This window comes from Carettochelys insculpta, chromosome 5 (assembly GCF_033958435.1).
Source record: "Carettochelys insculpta isolate YL-2023 chromosome 5, ASM3395843v1, whole genome shotgun sequence".
In the NCBI taxonomy this organism is placed as follows: domain Eukaryota; kingdom Metazoa; phylum Chordata; order Testudines; family Carettochelyidae; genus Carettochelys; species Carettochelys insculpta.
Window position 1 is genome coordinate 67656482 of NC_134141.1, and position 25482 is coordinate 67681963.

The following is a 25482-nucleotide window of genomic DNA, read 5'->3' on the forward strand; positions in this document are numbered from 1 at the left end:
CTCTATTGTTTCTTAAACATATTTTATACTTTAGAAATTATTTACACTATAAGACTCTCAGCCACAATATATATGCTGCCAGAGTCCTGTACTGTAGATGCAGTTTAAGCCAGCAAAAGGAGTATTTCTGCCAGCTTACCTATCCTGCCTCTCCAGAGGACTTTGACATTCGTTTGTTGGCACCACTGCATATACAGTGGTGGTTCTCTCACCACAGTTGGAAGGGTGGGGGTGGGAGCTGTGATTTCCATTCCAAGCCAACATGGGTTGGCTGCAAAATATTTTCATGTATACCAGGCTTTAGACAATGTGGTGGTTGTGTTATACTTTACAAAGTAGTTGAAGAGACTAAATGTACTTATGAAACACAATGGAGAGATTTAGATATGCAAATAACTTCTAGCATAGAAGCACTTGACTGAAAGCTGAGTGTGTGTCTGATGCAAACATTGCTTGTTAGAAATCTTTAAAGTTTCCTTGAATTAGCAACACTAGAAATGCTTGCTGGAGAACAGGGGTGGCTGTAGCAGTTCACGTAGGCTGGCAGCAGGATTTAAAATCCTCTGAAAATAAAAATCATTATTTTCCATTGTCTGAAGTGTTGTGTTCAAAATACACATTTACTAGGCAACATTATTTACCTGCCACCTCGAGAACCTATTTTCAGCTCTCACTCTTACCTATTTCTTCCCTGTATGTAGCCTTACTGGAGATTTATAAACCATTTGTGGTAGAAATGAATAATGGAATCTTAAATGAAGTGGGTAGCTTGTTAGTTTTCAAATATATGAGCTGTGTCTACACTTTCAAAAGAGGAATGCAAATAAGGAAAATCAGAAATGCAAATGAGACACTGATTTACATATCTTATGCTTCATTTGCATAATCTTTTTGGGAGAGATTCTTTCAAAAAAAAAAAGCGGTGTAGATGGGGCTCTTTCAAAAATAAGTCTCATCTTCGAAAGAAACCTTCTTCCTGAAACTAAATACTTTTGTATCCTTGGGAGCCAAGCACGTTAGAGGTAATGAAGATAATGCATAGCTGGAGCTGAGAGCACAGAATTCTAATAGAGAATGCTATAAAAGAGAGGTAGAAATTTAAAAGTAAAAAATGACAAGCAAAACAAAACAAAAAACGGTTCCTAGCTCTACTTATATGAATAGGGAAGAGGTAAATTTACCATCTCAATCTGTATCATACAGAAAACACTTTAACAGTGAATCTCAAAAAAGGTATAGTTAATGGCTATTTCTACACAGGCCACTTCCTTTGGAAGTGGCATGCTAATACAAGGAGTGAAAGATGCTAATGAGGCACAGATGCAAATTCTCCGTGCCTCATTAGCATAGCTTCATGTGATTTGGAGTTTGGAAGACCGTTCTTCTGGACTTCAAAACACTGTGTAGAAGAGTGGCCCTGGGGGAGGCTTCCAGAAGGAAGTCCTCCTTCTGGAAGCCCCTCCGGTGGCCACGGTTCTACATGGCGTTTTGGAGTCCGGAATAACGGTCTTCCAAACTCCAAATCACATGAAACTATGCTAATAAGGCACGGAGAATTTGCATCTGTGCCTCATTAGCATCTTTCGCTCCCTGTATTAGCATGCCACTTCCAAAGGAAGTGGCCTGTGTAGAAATAGCCATTAACTATACCTTTTTTGAGATTCACTGTTAAAGTGTTTTTTGTATGGTATAGATTGAGATGGTAAATTTACCTCTTCCCTATTCATATAAGTAGAGTTAGGAACCGTTTTTTGTTTTGTTTTGCTTGTCGTTTTTTACTTTTAAATTTCTACCTCTCTTTTATAGCATTCCCTATTAGAATTCTGTGCTCTCAGCTCCAGCTATGCATTATCTTCATTACCTCTAAAGTGCTTGGCTCCCAAGGATAATGACAAATCAGAATGTTCCTAAAACCATTATTTAAAAGTATTGAATTGCATGTTTTAAGGTGAATTGCTAGCAGCACAAGCCAAAGTATTTGCAAATACTTGTACTGCATACAAAACTTCTTGTATTTCATTTTCCATCATGCATATCTAAATTATTTGTTTGTTGATGGTTCATAGCAGATTTTTTTTCCTGCCATCTGCTTAGCATAGCAGTTGTATTAATTTAATTTGGGTGTAATAGATGATGCACTAATCATTGGAATTCCAAGACAAAAATGAGAATGAGAAGTCCTGTGGCACCTACTAGACTAACAGATACTTTGGAGCATAAGTTTTTGTGGGCAAAGACCCACTTCATCAAATGCAGGAGTGTGTGTGGGGGGGAGTGGTTTCAGAGGGGTATTTAAAGAGTGGGGTCCCAGTAAAAGGGAGGGCCAGAGCTGACAAGGTCTATTCAGCAAGGTGGAAATGGCCCATTGTCAATAGCACACATCAAAAGAGGGAAAAACAAGTCAGATCAGACAGGGGATATGACCCATTGTTAGAGTCTAATGGGGAGATACTAATGCCCAGGGCAGAGAAGCTGCTTTTGTAAGGTGCAAGCCACTCCCAGTCTCTGTTTAATCCTTGGTTAATGGAGTCAAATTTGCAAATAAATTGCAGCTCAGAGATTTTTCTCTCCATCTGATTTTTGAAATTTCTTCGTTTCAGGACTGCCACCCTTAAATTTGCTACAGAGTGTCCACGGAGATTGAAGTCTTCCCCCACAGGATTCTGTTCATTACCATTCCTGATGTATGATTCAGATGGTAGTGTACAGAAGCCTGTGGGGGAAACACTTTACTCTCCCTGGACACTCTGTAGCAGATTTAAGGGTGACAGTCCTGAAACAAAGAAATTTCAAAAATCAGATGGAGAGAAAAATCTCTGAGCTGCAATTTATTTGCAAATTTGACTCCATTAACCAAGGATTAAACAGAGACTGGGAGTGGCTCGCACCTTACAAAAGCAGCTTCTCTGCCCTGGGTGTTAATCTCTCTCACTTAGACTCTGACAATGGGTCATATCCCCCTGTCTGATCTGACTTGTTTTTTCCTCTTTTGATAGGTACTATTGATAATGGGCCATTTCCACCTTGCTGAATAGATGTTGTCAGCTCTGGCCTTCTCTTTTATTGGGACCCCACTCTTTAAATACACCTCTGAAACCACCACCCCACTTGCACCTCTGATGAAGCAGGTCTTTGCCCCCGAAAACTTATGCTTCAAAATATCTGTTAGTCTATTAGGTGTCACAGGATTTCTTGTTGTTCTCAAAGTTATGGACTAACATGGCTACCTCTCTGATACAACGCAAAAATGATAGTTCTTGTGCCAGTTCTTGGAATGCATGTGCAAACTTTAACTCTGTTGTCAAGCTTTTCATTGACACCATTTTCCAGAAAAGAGATTGCAGTTTGAATTCATTTTTTCCTGATTGAAATAAGTGTGCACCACTTTACGCTCTTGGCAAAGTGGTATTTTTCCTTTATGTTGTGTTACAAGTATTATGTTATACACGACATAAAATGATTAATGTGAAATATATATCAGAAAGGTAGCCGTGTTGGTCTGTAGCTTCAAGAGCAACAAGAAGTCCTGTGGTACCTTATAGACTAACAGATATTATGGAGCATAAGCTTTCATAGGCAAAGACCTGCTTGTGAAATAGGCCTTCATTGCCAACAATATAAACCTGTGAATACTGTTAAATAGATACTGAGAAAGTGTGTGATCTACAAATTCTCTACTGGTTCTGCTGGGACTGAATTACATTCAAACCTCAGGTGAATTATAATGTTCACTTACAATTTCTGATCCCTTTTTCCTAGTAAAACCAACTAACTAATATGAACACTCTTTTAAACTTGAAAGGCTGTAGTCAGTCAAAGTAGCATAGGTATACCAACGTTCTTTGACTTAGTTATAGATGAATCACCATGAGACTGTGTAACTATCTGATTTATACACACACACACACACACAAAGAGAGAGTATAGGGGAAGAAAGAGATGTGTATGCATATGTTATAATGTGGAGACCTGATTGTTTTTACCCTGCAGGAAGAAAGAGGCTTATTATGCTACAACTGAATAGCTGTTGCACTGTGTTGGCCTGAAGATAAAGCTGCTGCAGGTGTATGGGTTTACTGGGTAGCAGGTGCACATAAACAGGCAGCAAGGCGGATGTTGTTAGCAGGGTGAGAAATAGGTCGTAATGTGAAACTGAAGTCCTGTTTCCCAAATGGAAGCCATTTATTGTCTTTAAAAGTTTATTCTGTTGCCCTTGCTGCAGCTAAATGCAACTATAGAAAACTAAAGCAGTTTTATTTTGCTCTTGGAGTGGGTTCATGTAAAAATGCCCTGATGAGACATTCTATTTTGCCTATTGCTAAACCAACAAAGTAGTTTATCTGAAATGCATACATAGAGATTTCCAGATTAGATCACTCCAATGGTCTACCTGTTCTAGTACTCTATGGCTGAAAGTAGTCAGCACAAGATGCTTTAGGGGAAGGTACAAAGAAACTTGATAGTAGACAACAAGAAGTCCTGTGGCACCTTATAGACTAACAGATATTTTGGAGCATTAGCTTTTGTGGGCAAAGACCTGCTTCATCACTCATGTATCTGATGAAGTGGGTCTTTGCCCACGAAAGCTTATGTTCCAAAATATCTGTTAGTCTATAAGGTGTCACAGGACTTCTTGTTGTTTTTGAAGATACAGACTAACATGGCTACCTCTTTGACACTTGATAGGAGACAGACATAGTGCACACATTTTTTTCAGTATTCACCACCACAAATATAAAACTATATTTGGATGTCAAAATGCGGCAGTTATCTGATAAGGAAAAGTCTTATATTATTTACGAAAATAATAAAAATGTTGGCAATTGCTTTCTTCATAGTACCATAGTAAAACCTTTCAATTAGACTGGAAAACCTGAGTTATTCATTAGCCATGCAGACACAGAACACAATAAATTGGTGCTAGGCCACATGTATGACATATCAGGAGTGGATGATCCACCACAACCATGACTGCAACCATTGTGGTCCAGTAAGTATCTGCTCCTTCTCTCTAAAAGCCTTCACCTCCAGACATCCATACTATCCACATGTCTTCGCCCCCTCTCCCCCGAATCTGTCACTGGAAGTGATAGTGAGCTTAGCTGACAATAGTACGCTGATGTCATTTAACTCATTCAAAATGGATGCAGCCAGCACTACTACTAAGACTAGTTTTCTCATTGCAAAGCAGCAAGCTCTAGCTGAATCTAGGTAAGACAAAGTGATGCTGGTCAGAAAGGTGAAATCTTCCAATGTGTAGGTCAAGCTATTGTTTCTATCTTCCAATGAATCTGGACTGTCTGCATTTATCAGTGGTGTGATGTCTCAAAGTTCTATCTGCTTCTTATCTGATCAGGAAGGCTCCAATTTACAAGAATTCTATCTTCACCTTTAAGTTACCTAGAAATTTCATCCCTTCCTCCCAGACAAGACAATGATCACAGCAAACCCTGAATTTACCACCACAAGGCTGGTTCACAGAAATACAATTTTACCTAAAATTGAATGTGAAGATGCTGCACAGGTTTTAGCTGGTAGTGAGTGCAGCTGCCTCCATCTTTCCTAGCTCAGGTCTCAGTGAGCACATCAGACCCTGCCTCAATCCCTCTCATGGACTTCCAGTCAGCTTTGATCCAGATTTAAGGCCTTTGTCTCAAAGAATTTCAATCTATGAACCACCACAACAGCTATGTTCCTCTTGGACAGATCACATAACCTAGTATGAACCTTGTGAGAAGTGGAAGCAAAGTATTTCAGCTATGGAATAATTTCCAGAACAGTACAGGTGAAGCCAGAGTTTATCTCTCTTTAGCAAATACGAGACGTACAGCCTTCCTCTTTGAAAAAGCCTTGCCACCATAAGTGAACCTCACAAATCAAATATTTCTTTATTCCCATCCCCTCAAAACAACCCTACCCCAGACACAGTTCTAACTACATAAAGGGATAAGTGCCAAAAACTCCATGAAGTCCACTAGAGATTTTGCTTTTGTGATTGATTTTAAGTGTGAAACACTTATATGCTACATTTTGACAGTATAAAACTGTAAAACAGACAGACTCCAAATTTGCTTGACCTCAAGCATTTCTGCACAGGAATACAGGAAATTAATCGACACCTATGTAGCATGTGTTCATACACCATGAAATACTTAAGCTTTTATTTAGAAGATTGATTCGTTATGGTAAGCATATGTATAGCAGGGATGAAGAACAAAGATTGGATAAACACTCTATATCATAAAAGCAAAAGGTAATGCATTCTCTATGTAAGTAAGTCTTGTATCCCTTGCATATCATACTGAACATGAAGGAGAGAAATAATTAGCCTTTACATTTTCATTTTTAGATGCTTGTCTGCTTTGCTCAGACATAAGGCATTCTGTGTGATTGTAGTCTTATCCCCCTGCATACATCTTAGTAAAGGCCAACAGCAAATTTGACATCCATGTGTTGTGTTGCAGCTGGTTTGCTGAAATTTTGGTGGTGCCCAGAGCCTAAGCCCTAAACATATTCAAACTCCACCACCCTACTACTAAGCCTCTGGGAGGAAGTTTGTTTAGCAAACTTCCTGCTTCTGATGCACTTAAAACAAATGTTAGTATTCCTTTGTTTTTGGACAGCTGTTCTTCAAATTGTTTTTTGGCGTTTCTAATTATATTTTTACACTTCATTTAACAAAAACAGGATGCCCTATTTTCTCACTGGGATTTAACTTTCACTTTTTAAACAGAGATTTTTTTTTGTTTTTCACTGCTTCTTTTACTTGCTTGGTAAGCCACAGGAGTACTTATTTGTTTCTCTTACTAATCATTTTTTATTTGAGCCACATAATTAAGTTGAGTCTCTATTATGGTGTCTTTGAAAAGTAGATATGCAGCTTGCAGGGATTTTACTATTGACACTGTACTGTTTAATTTCTTTTGAACTAAATTCCTCCTTTTGTGTAGTTCATCTTTCTGAAACTGAATGCCACAATGTTGTCTGCTGTAATGTTATCCCACCACAGGATGTTAAATGAAATGAATTCATTATTTCCAAGCAAAACAAAAAAAGCAGTCCTGTAACACTTTCAAGAAAAACAAAAAAGATTGTGAGTAGTACCGTACTGCACAGGTAGTTCCATCAACTTCTGTATGATTACTCCTGGTAAAAGTTATTCTTCAGTGTGAAGGAAGGTGTTTGGTTTTTTTTTTGTTTGTTTAAACAATCTGGATCTTAGACATTAATGCAGTACAATAGTAACTATGCTAACAGTGATATCTTATCTGGATGCATGTACTTGTAACTTGATAGCCAACCTTTATATTAGTGGGCTTCTGTTGTCTTCCCTTGGTCACCCTCACAGCTGACATTATTCTGAACAGAAATAGTAAACCAGATCCGGAAAGGAATTCAGGCACTTTTGCCACATAGTTAACTTCCTCCAGAGAATTTCACAGAGTGGGGAGAAAACTAGTGAGTAAAGGGCTGGGTCTACATGGACCTGTAGTGCTGGCAGCTTCATGGAAATGAGCAGTCTCACAATTGCAAATGGCTACCTATTAGCATAATTGTGTGGCTAATTAGCATGTAGAAATGTGTCTGCCGGCAAAAAAAAACCCTCAGAATTCAGGCATAAGGGGCTGATGACAGACAGGGGTTTTGCCAGCACAGGCATGTCCACACAGCGGCTGTCTACACTTAGTAAAAACTTTGAAATGGCCATGCTAATGGCCAGATTGAAGAATACTAATGAGGCACTGAAATGCATATTCAGAGCCTCATTAGCATGCTGGCAGCCATGGAACTTTGAAAGTGCCATGGTTCGCTCCCGCGCGCCTCGTCTACACCAGGTCCTTTTCAAAAGGACCCCACCAACATCAGAATCCCCTTATTCCTATGCGCTCACAGCAATGAGGGGATTTTGATGTTGGTGAGGTCCTTTCGAAAAGGACCCCAGTGCAGATGAGCCGCATGGGAGCGAACTGCGACACTTCGCTGCTGGCATGCTAATGAGGCGCTGAATATGCATTTCAGTACCTTATTAGTATTCTTCAATCTGCCTATTAGGAGGGCCATTTCAAAGTTTTTACTAAGTGTAGACACAGCCAGCCTGTTTGCTGCCGGCAGCAGCAGCCAGCAGGGAGATCTCATGTGGCTATGCTAATTAGCCATATCATTATGCTAATGAGAAGCCATTTGCAATTGCAAGACTGCTCATTTCCATGATGCTGCTGGCACTAGAAGTCCATATAGACTCAGCCAAGGTGAAAGAACAGGGTGAAAGAAATTTCCTGTTTTGGAACTGCAAGTAAGTATCAGGCTTTTCTCCAAATTCCCAAGAAACAATTATGATCTAAATTTGTTTTTTCTATCATAATTATAAAATATGTGTACTTATTATAAAAGAAGAAATAGGAGTCTTCTCCATAGCTTTTGATAAAGTAATAGCACAATATCTGCTTCCCATTAAACAATTTCCAGATGGCTACATTCCAAGGAGGATTTGCATATGCTATTTTCAATCCAAAGAAATTAAAAACAGCATTATGATTTATCACTGAAAAACTGCTAAGTACTATGTATGATACAATGCTTTAGAATACAGGGCAAGCTGTAATAAACACATTGCATAAATAATATTCTAGAACAGCAGCTGATTGCCAGGTTATGACATAATAATCTGTGGACATATTTGTTAGGCAAACGATGTGTGCTAACATCATTTTTTAATTATATTGTTAACGTACAAGTAAGTCTAGCATCCAACAAAGCATATTGATACAGGACAAACTGCTTTCTCAAGCTACCTCTACACTAGGGACTTTTGTTAACAAAACCCTAAATTTTTGTCAACAAAACTCATGGAGCGTCCACACTAAACATGTGTTTTGTTGACAGACCTCAGCACTTCTGTTGACAGCTTTCTGCCTCTCTCCCATGATGCAGAACATCTTTCCTGACAGCATCTGTTAATGAAAAAGCTGCGTGGACACTCCAGGGGGCCCTCTGCTGACAGACAGGCCTTCCAGATCACAGGCAGCCCTGTCTGCTGTGCTTCTGGTTGGCCGTTCTGTCGAGAGAGCAGCCGAGCAGGTCACCAGAGCAATCCACTTTCGTGTGTGGCCATGATCTGTCAACAGAGGTTTTGTTGGAAAATATCTTCCAACTGTAAATTCTGTCAATTGTTTGCCATAGTGTCGATGTAGTCTTAGTGTTTATTTCTAGATTGATTTACTGATACAGCATGCACAGGCACACACTCTTACATATAGGATGCACTGGTTAAAGTAGTAAAAGCTTATCTCAATTTTACCATTTCTACAGCTTAGTCTTTCAGAAATCTCTTAAACTTATGTTACTTGTTTTCATTTTCACATGTTTCTTCTCCCTGTGTTCATGAACTCATGTACTCTTCCACAATTTAAACCTATTGTTTATATTCTGTGTCAAGATCCCCTGACCTCTGTAGCACTCTGTTGTAGTAGAGTGAAAATTTAGACAGAGAGAGAGAGCACCACACTTAAAATTACTTACCAGTCATGACTATATAACTTATCAACACTGTTGCTACCATGTCACAGCTATTGTGCTGCTTAGATGAAATCTTCCCATGGGTTCTCAGGTCACTCCTCTTATTTCAGAAATATAATTAGCATTAAATGGGACAAAGCAGCAAGCGTTTCTCTGACTTCAGCGTGAGTTGTACTTACTCAGCATATCTCAGAATCTAGCTACAGGTCCACAAAATTGCTTTTAGTCCTTCAGTGCAAGAAGTATAGGACTTGAGGGACTATGTTAACAAGCATGACCAAAATGATATTGATGCATTCCCAGAAGCTTTATTCTCTCACATGACATAGAAGTTCAATCAAGAAACATTCAATATAGCCAGATTGAAACACTATTGTTTAAAGTTGAAGGATGGAGTAATCTTTGTATTTGCAGCAAGAGAGATGTATCCACTATATAAAGTCAAACTGTGCTTTACTTTGCTAGCTGCTTTCTTCCAGTCGAGCCGGTGTATATTGGTGGAGGAGTGCTTTGTTAATAGTCCTTCACTTTGTTCATTCAGTCAAGTGTTTTTCAATTCCTATAGCTTCAAGTCAAGTCATCTGAGCTGTGGAAAAAAATGTAGTAGAAAAGGATTCTGAAGACTTAGCAGAAGGTCTCTGTCCTTCATATCATTGTTTTGTAGGCATATATAGGACAAATAGCAATGAGAAAAAGTTAGTGTTCTGTGAATAACTCCGTCCTTTTTAGTGCTGGTACATTTACAGTCTATCTCCTTTTCTTCATACTTGCTCTCGGCTGTTGTATTTCTTTCCTCAATGAATTTGTTTACTAGATTATATTTCCAAAGAGGTTGGAAACTTGGAATGCTTTGAAATGGGTTGGGTGTTTTTTTAAGTTATTGCTATATTGTTGTCATGCAAAAAATAAAAATAAAATGTAGCAAAAATTACTTTTATGTGGCAATTCTAAGAAATGCAGAAATCCTATTAAAGATATTAGAAAACTATTTTATGTAGAGGTGAGCACTTCAACTGCTGTTAATTTTTGGATATTTTTTCTTTTAATTTGCTGTTTACTCAATGGCCAGTACTTTCAAATGTTAGTGCTTAAAGTGAAGCATCTAATCTAAGTAAGTGACCTAATTTGCAGAAGTGTGGAGCACTTGTAACTACTATTGGTGACAGTGAAATTTGTTGGTGCTCTGCAAATCAAGCTACTTCCTTAGGTCTACTGTGGACTTAGGCTATGTCTAGATTGGCAGCAACTGTCAGCAAAGATATGCTAATTGTGCAATGCATTTGCATATCTCCTTCTTATACTTCTATCGGGAAAGGTTTTCCAAACATTTGGCCCATCCAAACGTCAGGAAATCCCCCTCTGCCAAGACATCCCGTCTTCCTCGTGGAATGAGCATGACCGGGATGTCAGTAGAATGCTCCCAAACCGGCAGACTTCTGTCAGGAGACCTTTGGGCTCCTGGCAAAAGCCTTCAGTTTAGTCGTAGCCTCAGATACTTAACTTTATACACACATACTAGACAGAAATGTGTAACCAGGATGTAATTTAAGATTCACATGGATTCAACTTTAAGGCTCACTCCAGTCTTTAGCCTATCACTGTACAAACAACTTCAACATACCACCTTAACCTGATGTCCATATATTCTACTCTTCCTCTCTCTCTCTCTCTGATGCCCTATCCAAGCCACCTGTTACTTCCCATTAAACATACATCTAACAAGGTCGTAACATTGAGAAGTAGCCCAACTGTCCATCTAAAGAGGCACAAAGGGATATAATTTCAGATGGGTTAGGGATTTGGAGTGCCTCAATTTTAAATGCCCAAACTGAGACATTCTAGAGAGGTCAGACTGTGGATATACAGCAGTTTCAGGAAGTCAGGCCCCTTTAAGGTGTCTCCAGTCACTCAAAAACTGAGAAACCTAAACTCACTAGCCACTTTCAAAAATGTAGGCTAATATATTTAAGAGAACCCTTCCTGGATACGTAAGGAAGACATTGTTTCCAATGCTAACCTTTCTGTGCTATTGTTACCATAGAGACTGGAGCAGCGAGGATCTTGTCAGCAGGAGACTCTATCTTCTGACCAGTGAGGTGATGTAATTGTGCATCTCTTCTTTACTTCCATGGTTGTAGTTAATGTATAATCCCTATTTTACATTTTTCTCCCTTTTATTTATTTTTTTTAGGCATGCATGTTTGATATGGTGAATACAAATCTTTAACCTCTGCTGTGTTACAATTGATCCTCTTCCTCTCTGTGCTGTGTTCACTTAACAGCTCTTGCAGATCAGGCTATTAGTTTCCATGGGGGCATTCTGAGCCACTTTACTAAACAGTGACAAATTCCAAGGCCAAGAAAAAGAATTTGAAAATATTATCAGGCAGGACTTTCACAGAGGACAACATTGGAGACTCTAATATAAGTGCTTACATTTTGATTTACCTAATTATATGTGGGGGAAAATGGAGGGTTTGTAGGGTTGTATAAAATGCTGATGCAGATTTTAGCCAAGTTCAAGCTGTGTTTGTTTTGGACCCATGTCCAGTCTGGGTTTTCACTGACTAACAATGCTATTTATTTTTCAAGACTTTTCTCCAGACGTTTGTTCTCGTATTAAATATATAATCATAAAACAATATTTGCCTTGGAAAGGCAACATGCTTTACAGTTCTAAGCACAAGAATATGACTTTGCTATGGGATCAAGCCGAAGAAATGTTGGGTTGAAATAAATGCTTCCAATCCTGCCTCCATTTATTTTCATATAACTGTTCCTTTTTTGAGTCACTTATAACTTGAATGCCCCTCTTTTAATGATCTTCTTTCTCACACTGTGACCCTGTTTCACTGGTCTCCATTTACAGCACTCTTTGGTAGTCTTTGGAAAAAAAATCAAACATATTTTAATCTACTCTCTGCCTTCAAAGTTGTCGTCTTTTATATTTATTTGCAGGCCAACAGAGACAGAGGCATTCTTACTTACTCTGCTTCACTGAAGGATGATACTGTGTGTTTCACCTTTTCTGTTTCCTGGTATGTTGGGATATTTTTAATCTGTTTCAAGGCTAACACTTTTCATATGCTTCTTTGTATAGGAAAACTCATGCCTTTGCTTCTGTTCTTTGATCCTATGGAAATGTTGCTATCAACATCTAAAGAACTCTGTATTTCAGCTGTTCCTGTTAGTGATGGACACGAGTAACAATTACTGTCACTGAGCTGGGCTTCTACACATTCGCAACGATAGGCTGCTACACCCAACTTCTTGTAGGTGAGATTATTTTGTTAAAAGAAACAAGACCACAAACAGATAAGCAGTCTTTTAACTCAGTCCCTACATTCAGCTTTCAGCTCTACCCTTCTTTGGGGTTTCTAGCCACTTTCCAGTTCAGACTAGCTCTGCTCCCCCTCTCTTGGACAGCTATCTCATGGCTGTATTATTGAGCAGCTGTCCCTATATTCTAGGGAAACCACCACAGGATTTAGCAACATTCCACTCCATTGTGGCTTTTCATCCCTAGGAACAGACTATCCTGATGAATTCCTTTTCTACTGGCCCACTAACTGAAAGCCAGCATTTCTCAAATGTGGCCACCATAGCCATATGCAATTATCAGGGGCTTTTCTTGTAGCCACAGTGTCCTGGGCAGTGGCTGGATGTGGGAGATAAAGCAGCAGCTCCTTCCTAGGGACTGCTAGCAGTGGTTGGGCACTGCCCTCTTCAAAAGACACATAAGCTGGAAGAGCAGGTAGCTTTCTCACTGGCGCTGTGGTCAGGCTTGGTGTAGCAGGTGGCAGTCTCCAACCATGGAGCTTCAGGCTCCATTTCCTGGTTGCGTGGTTGTGGATGCTGTCCATGAGCTCATCACACCTACATTGCTGCAGCCCACACTACCTCCCACTCTGCCCCTTCACCTCTGACCATACTACTTCCATACCCACCTTCCCATCCAGGGCTTAATTTGTCCCTGGGTTTGCTGAGGCTGAGTAAGTCTGCTGTAAGGATTGTTATTTGTACGTTTGAATATCACTTTTCACAAAGCATTTTGCTAATCTAAAAGGAAACAGAACCCAGAAAAGCAAGAAAAAAACATATGTAAAGTGCCTTATTTGTGTGTGTATTCTGTTTTAGGTCAATTAAGGTTCCCAACGAGAGGCACAGGTACCTCTGGGGGTGCACAGATGTCTTCTGGGGGCATATCAACTCATCTAGATATTCCCCTGGTTGAACAACAGTAGCAAGTCAGTACAAAGCAGTAGCATGTCAGTACAAACTAAAATTTTGTACAGACAGAATGAGAAAATCAGCATTGTTTAAAAAAAATAGTGTGGTGAGACACTTGTATTTTTACTTCTGATTTTGAGTGTGTAGTTTTTAAGCAAAGTGAAAGTTGGGTATGTATGACAAATCAGACTCCTGAAACAGGTACAGTAGTTGAGACCCATTTCAGTAAAGAATTGAGACAAATGTATATTATTTCTATTACTGGGTCTGAGAAAAACCATACATAAATAAACTGCAATGACTTGGCCATGTATACATGCAAATTTATTTGTTTTCCATAAAGTTAATTTAGCATTTTAGAAAAAAAAATCTTTGTCTCCAGCAAGAGTTGTTGGCTACACTCTGAGGCCACCAAAAGTGTATTGTGAAAACACACTTTTAATTAACTAGATTGGACCAATCTGTTCTGGTCCAGTGAGGGGTACTACACCTAGTCTATCCACAGGGACCAGTTACCCTATAACACTGACACCTTGACGTTAGCAGAAATAGCAGCAGGGGGGTTATTAGGGATCTATGCACCGTAACATATACAATTGATTTATTCATTTCTGCTACCAATAAGGGATGTACGAAGTAATGTAACTGTTAATATCAGCTTCACTGTGGCACACATCCTCAAAAGAGTGTCCCATATGAGTACATGCAAACTTCTGCACTCACTTTTCCAGCATGAAATTTACAAATGAAGTCAACACAATATTTTTTCTGTGCATGCAGATGATTTTCATGTACAAAACCCATTTGTACAACCTGCACATATTTTCCAAGTGATAGCACTTGTATAAGCAGGAGATAGAGTTTATATTCATAAAACCCATCCCAACAGCTGCCATATGTGACTGCTGAAAGATTGCTGCTTCACCTGACTCTTCCCCTCACTTTCTGTGATCACTTAATTGCCTGTTTAGTTAAAGGGAGATACACAGAGCCCTCCCAGTTAGTATTATAGGACCTAACCAAGTTGACCTCATTGAACACTGGTTTACATGGTAAATACATAAGACAAAAATGACAGTTAGCAGGAATGAGATCTGTGGCCAAAAGGAAAGAGTGTTATTTTTTATCATCCCGTGTATTCTGGCCTCCATTCAAACTAGCACATAGAGCCATTTGCTACATTTCACTGCAACAAAATGAGAGTTGTATAGTACCTGTCTTGAGGCTGAATTTCTGCAATTATTTTATTCTGAGGAACCATGAGAGTAAGGCTGATAATGTTTGAGCAACAAGTTTTTTTTCCTCTTTAGACAGTATCTGCTGTGATACAAAAGTATTTACACATTCAGAGTTCACTTATACAGACTCCTCACCCCAAAGTAGGTTCTTTTTATATCTTGTATAAGAAATATACACATTGAAATTCCTGTTTCTAACAACCCTATACAAAATGGATCATATGTTATATGTGTATATATACATTTCCCATTCAATGCTACCTTAGGGAAAGATGAATACATATTACCAGAGGTCCATGCCTATGACCCCAGCTCCTGGAGTTATGTCGTTATGTCAGAATCTAAGCTTTCACTTTCCATGACTTTATAGAAAAGATTTAAAACACAAACACAATGTAACTGATGCAGAGACAGATGGCCAACACCACAGACATCTTTAAACAACAGGTCTGAGAGGAGGGAGTCTCAGTACGGTATTAAGTCTAAAATTCAGTGCTCTCGGGGGGTGGGGGGGCAGAATATTGCCAGTTCTAAACTTGCAGAGGACTCAGATTGCAAAGTGGAAATGGATACAACATTGCTGTTCATTCATCTGAACACACATCCTTCCTAGTAAGGCGGCTTCTGCCACCTCTGTCTCCTATAGAAAAAGGGTACTAGTTTTGCTTCCAAAGCTTCTGCTTCTGTAGGAAGAAGAAAGATCCATGCCACTATTCCTGAGCCTTATGGAAGGGTGGGTGCATTCCTTCTACTATCATTACAAGATGGGCCATGGAGGTCCAGCTACAAGTGTCCCATATTGAAGGTGACTAAAGCCCAGTACAGCCTTTGATATAGTCCAGAAACTCAAAAAAATTCCCAGAAATACTTTGTGCAATTATATAAAAGGCCCAAAGCCAACAGAAGATGCATGAGTGAGTAAGCAAAGCTGCAGTGTAAAAGTCAACTGCAAAGGTATAAGGAGGAATTGCTTATCTGTCAGTGGTAACCCTAAACAAGGGTTTGGCCAAGTGAGAAGAAAAATATTTCTTGTGAAGCATGGCAATAAATAAGTTCATTGTTTTTTATGTTTAAGTGAAAGGGGAGAATATTGATATTGGTCGCATATTCTCTCCAGACTCTTGAACCACTTCGTATAATATCAACATTCCAGTTTTCATTGTCAAAGTTAAGGGGAGTTTTACCTGCATGTTAAGCCCTGGTTGTATTCATAGTTGGTGTAATCATTGCACAATTGTACACTCTTGAAAATGAAACGTGTATTCACAGTTCAAACCACTTAAAACTCTCTTTCAATAATATCAACTTTGCAATTCATTCTGAAAACAGAGAAATCAATGGAGGTTACTGTGCTGAGAAGGTAGATATTCGTTTTCAAGAATATCAATTCCAGTTAGAATCTGTACTTGAGCATTTGCAGTCAAACAATTTCGTACAAAGTTTAGTTTCTGCTCTGTGTTTTGTATATATCATTATTTATGTGAGAAACAAGTGATGAATATGAAATTAGAGACCTTAGCAAATAGTGAGCCATACATTGATTGATGCTCTCATTGTACAAGATCGGTCAATTTTTTAAATGTGATTATTTAATGCTGGAAAACCGTGTTTTTATGTTAACTATTACTGACTTATGATTTATATTGCAGTATGCCCAATGGCTATCAATAGGATCAGGACAGCATTGTGCTAGGCCCTGTTCAAAAATACAGGCCAGCTGCCTGTCCCAAACACCTCATATGTTAAAAGCAGAAAAGGGTATACAGTTCAATTCAGTTTGTTACTATAGTTTGTTCTTGGTATGAAAAGTTATAGAGGCTCAACGTCTTAAATCTGGTACACTCTCTTCTGGATGTTGCAGGACCAGAGAGTCCCTGGGCTGGGGCTGGACCCGCATAAGCGGGGCAAGGGTTGGGTCCAGAACAGTGATCAGCAGCCTTGCTCAGGCTATAGCTGGACCCCCAAGTGGCTCTGCTGCAGCATGCAGGGCGGGGGCATGCAGACAGGAAGGGGAAATTGGTGAGAGCAGAGGTTCTGACAGAGTACAGGACTGGGGCCAGAACCCCTGCCTGCCAGAGTCCTGTGGTAGCCACAGGAAGCCTAGAGTTCCTGGGGAACAGGAGGCTCTGAGGCTACCTAGGGTAGAAGCCCTGGACCTCCCCTTGTCTGGCAAATTCTGTCTTTCATGACCTGTCAGGTCACAATTGTGTTGGACTAGGGAGATGCAACCTGTACAAGGTCCTGACACAGCTTCACAGAAGTCAAAGGAATAACTGCCATTGCTTTCAGTAAGTTGAATCTGCTCCAAAAAGCAGCTTAATAATAATAAAGAAACCCATAACCCCTCCAGTACCTGTCAGAGGCAGGTGCAATCTGCATCAGAATGACAATTGGCAAAGATTTAGTGATTTATCACCATGCCCATTATTCATCAGTCTGCTCCTGATCTGCTGAACACTAAGGCTATGTCTACACTGCAGAGCTATCCTGAAATAACCACTCCTTGCCTATAAATATTTTTGAATATTTTTTGAAATGACAGGCATGCTATTTCTTTCTCCACGTACACCTCATTGCAGGAGGAGTAATGGATGCCTTGAAATAGCACATATATCCACATTTGGTGCTGTGTGGATAGCGCCAAGTGCCAAAATAGCCTCTTTCAAAATAAACTTGAATTAGGATATATAATTTGCATCACAAAAATTGTGTATCTTATTTCAAGTTTAGGGTGCAGTGTAGCCATAGCCTGAGAGTCTGATTGTTAAGTAGCACAGTGGTATTTCTGCCACGTGTAGCTGGGGTGAAGATTAGCACAAGTTATGTTTGTCACGATTTTTTTTTCCTTCATTGAACATGTTATAAATGACAACATAAAATGAGGAGAAGGCAGAGGGAAAGAAGGGGCAATGTTGTTGGAATGGAAAAGGGGGAAAGGAAAGATAAAGAGGCGATGGGTGACAATAGTGAAAAAGAGGATAACAAATACTGGAATGGTCAGTCATGTGACTGAAACATAGTATAAATTGCTCAAGCGTAGATATCTGTTGCAAGGCTGTTGGATCTGAAAGGTCTGTCTATGTTTCTGTGACTGTTTATTATACTGGAGAGTGGGGTTTTGAGTGGCAATGATCTTTCACTAGCCCCCTCCGAATCTCCCTCCAGTTGGTTCCAGTCAAGTTGACAATAAGAGGAGCCTGCTGGGACTCTAGCTCTAGAATATCTTCAGGCTGTAAGCCATAGATCATTTCCTCATAGCAAGGGCAATAAAATGGCCTAACAGCTCAGGGTTTCAGATGCCAAGTTGTAGGCATCATCAAATGATGTTTTTTTCCCCAAAGGGCTTTATTTTTGGTTGGTGGTGAGGAGTGGTTAGGGCTGTTTTGTTGTTGTTGGTTTTTATCTGTTTTTGGCTTTCAATTTTGTTTTTTTTTTAAACTCCTTGTAATTATTTGGGCTAATATTGGATGTTGTGTTTAGTGTGCAGGTTCTGGTTGGCCTATGATATGTAGGAGGTCAGATGAGATGATCTGGTGGTCCTTTCTCACCTAACTGATGTGGTTGTGAATAAACCAAGCAGCAGAACAAATGAAACACAAATAAAATGTCTATAGAAAGGTACAGAGAAGAGCATATGGGTCTGTGTACTACAGTTAATTCGACATGGGAAAAGTTCACAGAAATTAAATTTCTAAGAAGAGAAACATGAAAAGGATCATAGGATCATAGAATACTTGATCTGGAAAGAACCTTGGGAGGTCATCCGGTCTCATGCCCTGCATTCTTGGAAGGACTAAGCACTGTCTAGACCAGGGACTGGAAGCTGGGTCTGGTTGGCCAGGCTTAGTTCCTGGCAGGCACCCACCACTATATTTACCTGTATCTCCACAGATATCGGGTGATCACAACTCTCATTGGTCATGGATCATTGTTCATGGCCAATGGAAGTGGTGGAATGTGATGTCCCAGTCCATGCTGCTTCTCCTTCCTCCTATTGACAATGGAAGGTGCTCAGTGGCCAACAAGAGTAGTGATTGCACACTACTTGTGAAAGCACAGCTAAATATAGCAGAGGCAGTGCCAGTAACTAACACTGGTAAGCCACTGCTCTTTCACTGTCCACCCCAATCTAGACCATCCCTTATAGGTGTCTATCTAACATGGTCTTAATCTCCAATTATGGAGATTGCACAAAATCCTTAGGAACTTTATTCCAGTTCTTAACTGCCCTAAGAGTTAAGAAGTTTGTTTGTTTGTTTTATTCTAATGTACAATCTAAACTTGCCTTGCTGCAATTTAAGACCATTGCTTCTTGTCCTATCATCAAAAGCTGAGAGCAATTTTCTCCCTCCTCCTTGTTATCCCTTTTAGGGACTTGAAAGCTGTTATCATGTCCCTTCTCATTCTTCTATTTTCCAGACAAAACAAGCCCAATTTTTTTAATCTTCACTCACAGTTCATGTTATGTAGAGATTTTATGTAGAAACTGTAATTCTGGCCAGCATGCTAAAATGCTTAGAAACAGCAGGAAAGTGAATGAATTAAGTGCAGAAAGGAATCCTGCATGTGAAGAGGAAAAGCTGTTCTGAAGAACAAAGGAGGATGCTGAAAATTCAAGATTAAATAAAATGTGCACAAATTACACTTGCCAGATACCTAAGATAGATATTGTGGTAAAAGTAAACCAGAAACTTAAATAGAGAGAGAGGGGTAAGAAGACATAAGATGAAGCATCAGACCAGTATGTGAAAGGAGGAATAATTTTAATGTTGGAAGTGCATACTTACTCTTAAACAAAAGGGGAAATGATCAAAAAAGAGCTTGTGGTAATACACAGAGGCACTTTATTAATCTTGGGTTTATAACACACGTGAGGAGGCTGGTCTCATTAAGAGCTGTAGGAAGAGAATATAAAACCTGACATAAAGGTATTAGTAGTTGTATATGAGTAAGTGTTTACAGGAAATGGAGGTCTTCCAGAAGCATACAAGGAAAGTTTAGAGAGGAGCAGAACCTGTGATACATGAACATGAAAAATTCCGGAAATCTTAGGAAAGAGCTACAAAGCATGACCGCAAATGGTGTATTTCGGAGAATAGAAACAATACATTAGTTTCTCTTGTGAACAAACGTAGAGTAAAAAAAGGGAGAAAGGTTATGGCAATGTGTGGGATTGTATAAAAACATAAAGAGAGAACATTTCCACTTGTCCACAATAAATGAACTGTTTTCTCAGATATTAGGAGGTTAAAGTATCAGCAAATTAGATGAATCCACTAGATTTAGAATGATTTCCTGGGAAACTGAGAGTTTCAAGATCTGCACTTGTAGTACAACTTTGGGAGATTCTGATTCCTACCATTGCCTTCCAGAATCTATTTAGCTCAAGATATATGTCACCAGACAATAAGGCTATGTCTACACTATAAGGTAATATCGATTTTTAAGTCATTTAGCCTGATTTTAGCAAGTGCGTTGCTGTGGGGTCCATGGTTCTGTGTATACTGCTGCTGCTTTTTATTTTCCCCCTGCACTGCCCAGTGCCAGCTGCTGGCCCCCGCCTCCCACTGCACCCTGTGGCAGCTAAGCTGTGGGTGGGGGTTGTACTTGTATGATAGGACAAGAAATTACTTTTCAGCCATTTACATGTTGTCCTGCCCCCAGCATCCTTTCCTTTCCCTCCCTGAGAGGTGCCACACATTCTGGAACTTTCCTTTGCCTGCATCATGTGGCAGCTAGTCTGTGGAGGGGGGTCATGTTTGGACAAAAAACTTCTTTTTAGCCGTTTACTTTTTGTCCTGACCCCCACATACCCTTCCTTCCCTCCCTCTGGAAGTCCCTCCACACAGTTTGGAACTTTCCAGAGCCCAGCCGCATCATGTGGCTTGATCCCAAACCGATGAAAGGGCATTCTGCAAAAGGTGCCAGGCAGCTTGCATGTCGTGAGGGTCCTGTAGCCAGCCAGGGGAAGTCTCCCTGGGCAGTCCCGATTTCCGGGCAACAGAAAAATTACTTTGTCACTAGAGTGGCCGTCCTCTTAGAGGACATTCTTGTATGGGCTTTATCCAAAGGAAAAGGGGCTGGTGATAGTCAGGGGGTCATTTAGCTGCCCAGGGGAAGTCTCCCTCAGCAGACATATTTGGGGCTGGCTATATTCAAGGGTCTTTAGCCGCCCCAAGCTGTAACTGTTTCAGTGATTCATTGCAGTTTCAGTTTAGCACCCATGTCTACTTAAACAAATTCTTGTTCTAAGGGTCTTCTTTTCCAGGAGGTCTACATCTTTGCCAGGTCCAAACCTAGATCCAAGCTGGAGCTGCTGTTAATAGGGGCAGAGGATGGTCTCCCTGGGCAGTCGTGATTTTCGGGTGCTGGTTGTAGTCTGGTGCCTTTTAGCTGTCCACGGGAAGTCTCCATGGGTGGCCACGATGTTGGCGGCGGGGGGGGTGGGGTGGCAGCTGCCTGGGGAAAGTCCCTGGTAGCTAATATAGTCAGGAGTCGGTGGCAGCAGACCATCAAGCACCCAGAGGCAGGGGCTGGGACCAAACTTGCCTTCCAGCAGATCATTGTTAAAGGATTTAAACTGTAATAATTCCAGTGTGGCAGCCAATTCTCAGGCTCCCTCTCCGTAATTAATCCGTACTTCTCCATTACACATAGGCCCAGAAAGTGCCATCGAAAGCTGATCGGGCAGACGTTCAGTATTATACCTGTGGATACTTAGATGTTTATTTCTAGATTATGGATTGATTGCAAGAATGAAAACTCTTGTTCTGAGGGTCAGATACCACCTGGAAAAAGGGATGTTTGTTTAACACAGCAGGGGAATGAGGGAAATGAAACATAGAAAATGAAATGTGGGAAGATGTCGTCAGATACCCACAGCCAGTGGTGAGGCATTTTTTTCCCCATTCTGCACCAGTGAAAATAGACAGAATGCTATGGGGCTCAGGGATTTCCACAACAGACTGCTGTAGCAGTCAATTTAAGATAGTTGTGTGTGGCAGCAAGAAGCTGATTTTTTGGGGAGCATGTGGGAATGTGAGGATGCTCAAAATCGAATTGATAAAACCCAGTGTTAATAAAAAGTGATTTTAATAAATTTGATTTTTAGCTCATAGTGTAGACAGAGCCTAAAACGCATGTTGGAGAAGCTAACGGGCATGAAAGCATCCACCAATCGCCTAATTTGGGTCAGCGTATCACGGAATATTCAAAATGACTGAGGAGATGAGTGGAGATTACAAGAGCTAATAATCTTAAACCACAAGCCAATTTCAGGCAAGAGAAATAACAAAGTTGGGAGACAGCCTGGACCCCTGAAGGAATCCTGTCTGATGAATCTTTAATGCAAGAAATAATGCACATGACAAGATCTGAAAATGAAAAAGGAACTCAAAAGCTGCTAAGCACATTGAATTATGCCAGCAAGTTCATGCCGAACTGTATAGTTTGCACAATCAACTCGAGACATCTCCACAAAGTCACCAAATGGGCCTGGATGTGAGATCATGAAAGAGTTTTGAGATGAGCTTCAGTGCTGCCATATTTTGCCCCATTAAAAATTGTCAAACTCTTTGCAGATGCCTCAAAAGGAAGAGTGGAAGCAGTATGGTTACACTGTCATGGAAATGACTGGTTGCCAATCTAAAGTGCATTTAGGGCTAGGAAAGCCATAGAGAATATGCACACAACACTGAAAAGGATATACTAGGTCTGGTGTATGAAAGTACAACATATTATTTTTTCTATGGTGGTAGCTTAAAAGCCAATGCTGATCAAAACCACTGATTGAAATTCACAAAAAGCCATGGATCAAAATTCCTGGCCTTGCTAAAATATATGACTTTCATCATGAAACATAGCTCCAGATATCCTCAGAACAGTAGATTAGCTGAATAATGAAGACTTTGCTTCAGAGAAAGCTGAGAATTGCCCAGATCAGCTGCTGAATTCTTCTGCAAATGGGTACCAAAATACTCAAGTAGCAGATATTGGAAGGTGGGTTGGGGGTAACTAAGGAGTCTGTGGTAGTCTGGAATAGACTGGAAAAGTGTAGCTGCATGAAGTATAACCATCTGGGAGTAAGATCTCTTCCACAAGCTTAAAAAAAAAAGTCGATGGCCACATCTACACAAGAGGGTTTTTTTTTGACAAAACAGGCATTTTGTTGACGCAACCAGCAGAGCGTCTACTCTAAAAATACCGTTGACAGAACTCAGCACTTTTGTCAACACCCTTCTGCCTTTCCCCCAGCAGACAGAACACCCTTCTCAACAGAATCTGTTGACAAAAAAAGCCATGTGGACACTCTGGGGGGCCCTTTGTCAACAGACAGGTCTTCTGGGTCACTGAACAACTGTCTGCTTTGCTTCCAGTTGGCTGTTCTGTCAAGAGAGGGCCGGGCAGTCCAATCACTCTCTGTCAACAAAGATCTCTTTTTTGGTCTGCTTTGGTGTGTGGGCTTCATCTGTCAACAGAAATTTTGTCGCAAGACCTCTTCCAACAGTAACTTCTGTCCACAGATCACTTTAGTGTAGATATAGCCTAAGAGAATATGGCAAGATGGGCATTAGATAGCCAAAACTACAGTGATAAAAGGAGAGTCACTTTGCTCATTCTCAATGATCACAGATGATGGGAACATTTTATGAAGGAATCAAAAGCATCTGCTCAAGATGCTTGATGATTTGGTATAGGTATGGTAAATGAAAGGAGAAATATGAGTCAAAAAGTGACCATGAAACTGAACTGTCTGTTACAGACAAGGATTTCACTTTCAAATGTTGGCAGTACAGCAGATTAGAAAGATTGATGAAATGTCCCAAGACAGTGTTACGTGTTTAAACAACATGAGGAGCTAAGTTAGTTATTGTATTTGCAATTGTTTGGCACTTACACTGGGAAATTTTAAAAAGGCATCTAAAAAAGGGAAGATGTGCAAAAGAGTATGTATAGTTGTAAGTCCAGTGTGGGGAGGTGGGAAGGGGGCAGGTAAGGGAAGCAGGGATAAAGCAATCCTGATGTTTTGGCAAAACTTAGCATCAAAACATTATTTTTTTTAATTTTTACCTTCAAAACATGTTTTTTTACAATGAAATCACAAATTTGGTGAATTTCCTGAAAAATTTCTGGTGAAAATATTCCCTTTCCTGTGAATCCTTAAAAATTTAATTAGTTCTCCCCACTGGTAGGATTTGATATTTGTGGAAAAATCCTCTTCTGAGGTGATTTATATGTCCCTGTCCATGAGCTGTGGTGTCTGTGTGGTTGCCCTGCATCCTGACCAAACAGCCTTTAAGCTAAGCATTTAAATTTTATAATCTGCTTTACCAGCAGTGGTGACATATTTCCCTCACAAACCACATCAAAATTAGATAAATTGTAAAGTATATTTACTGTTAAAATGGTGTTTGGGTACACAAAATGGCCGCTGGAAAATGACAGTTGGAAAATGACAGTTGCAATTAATATTCGGCGGGCTATGAATATGTATGAAGTTATGGTTTGAAATGTTTCAAACTGATTGGTCAATTTAGAATCCTTATACATATGTAGTAGTCAAATGCCCCTTTGATACATTGTGGCACTGAGGAGGACCTAGCAGGCAGAAGTTGTCAAACAGGTCCACCCAGGCAGCATATATTCAGGAGAGCAGCCCTGCTTGGGGCATTCCGGACCAGACCTCGGAGGAGAACAGACAAAGAAGAAAGAAGACTACAGAGAAGGACTGAGCTAAGAGCTGGACTGAGCCTGTAGCCGAACATCGCTGGCGGAAGAGCCGAAGCTGACCTGTGTGTCAGTCATCGCTTGCTAGCTGCCGTGGGCCGACGAAGAACAGAAGAGTTCCAGCCAGAAGACCAGAAGAGCTCCAGTCTACAAAGAGCAAAAAATCACTAGTAAGGCTCCGGTTCTTTTATCCGGAGGGTTTGCCCGGCAGACCGCACCGCCTAAACAACGGTGCCCTGCACAGGGAAACCGCAGCAGCGACCCTGCCCTTCCAGTCACTGACCTTAGCTCGGGCCGGTGTCTGAAATATCACGGTCGTTCCTGAAAAGACACAGGAGGTTTTGTTAACCAAGCCGGTTTTTCCTCCTGGCTCTCTTTTTCTTCCTTCCTCCTTTACTATCTGACCTGATGCGGCTGCCGTACAAGTGCGCCGTGAGGGTCATAACTTCCTAGCTCGAAGAGAACTACAGGCCCAGCGCCTGGATTACAGAGCAGGAATGAGGAGGTATTTGTGGTCTGGGTTTAAGGCTAATATAAGTAATTAGGTGAGCAGTTAATGTTTTTTATATAGTTTTGTAACAGAAAGTGGATTGGGACTTCCCCAAGTCCATGATCTGCGTCTTAAATTTTGTATCCCTTGTCTCTTTGTAAAGGCACAGGAGGCCAATGCTATTGGTCTAGCCTAAAACTATTACATGCACACAGAAGAATAGTTAGGCAAACTGCTTTATAATTAAAATCCAGAGCTATAAGCTCCCCCCTATTTAGGAGG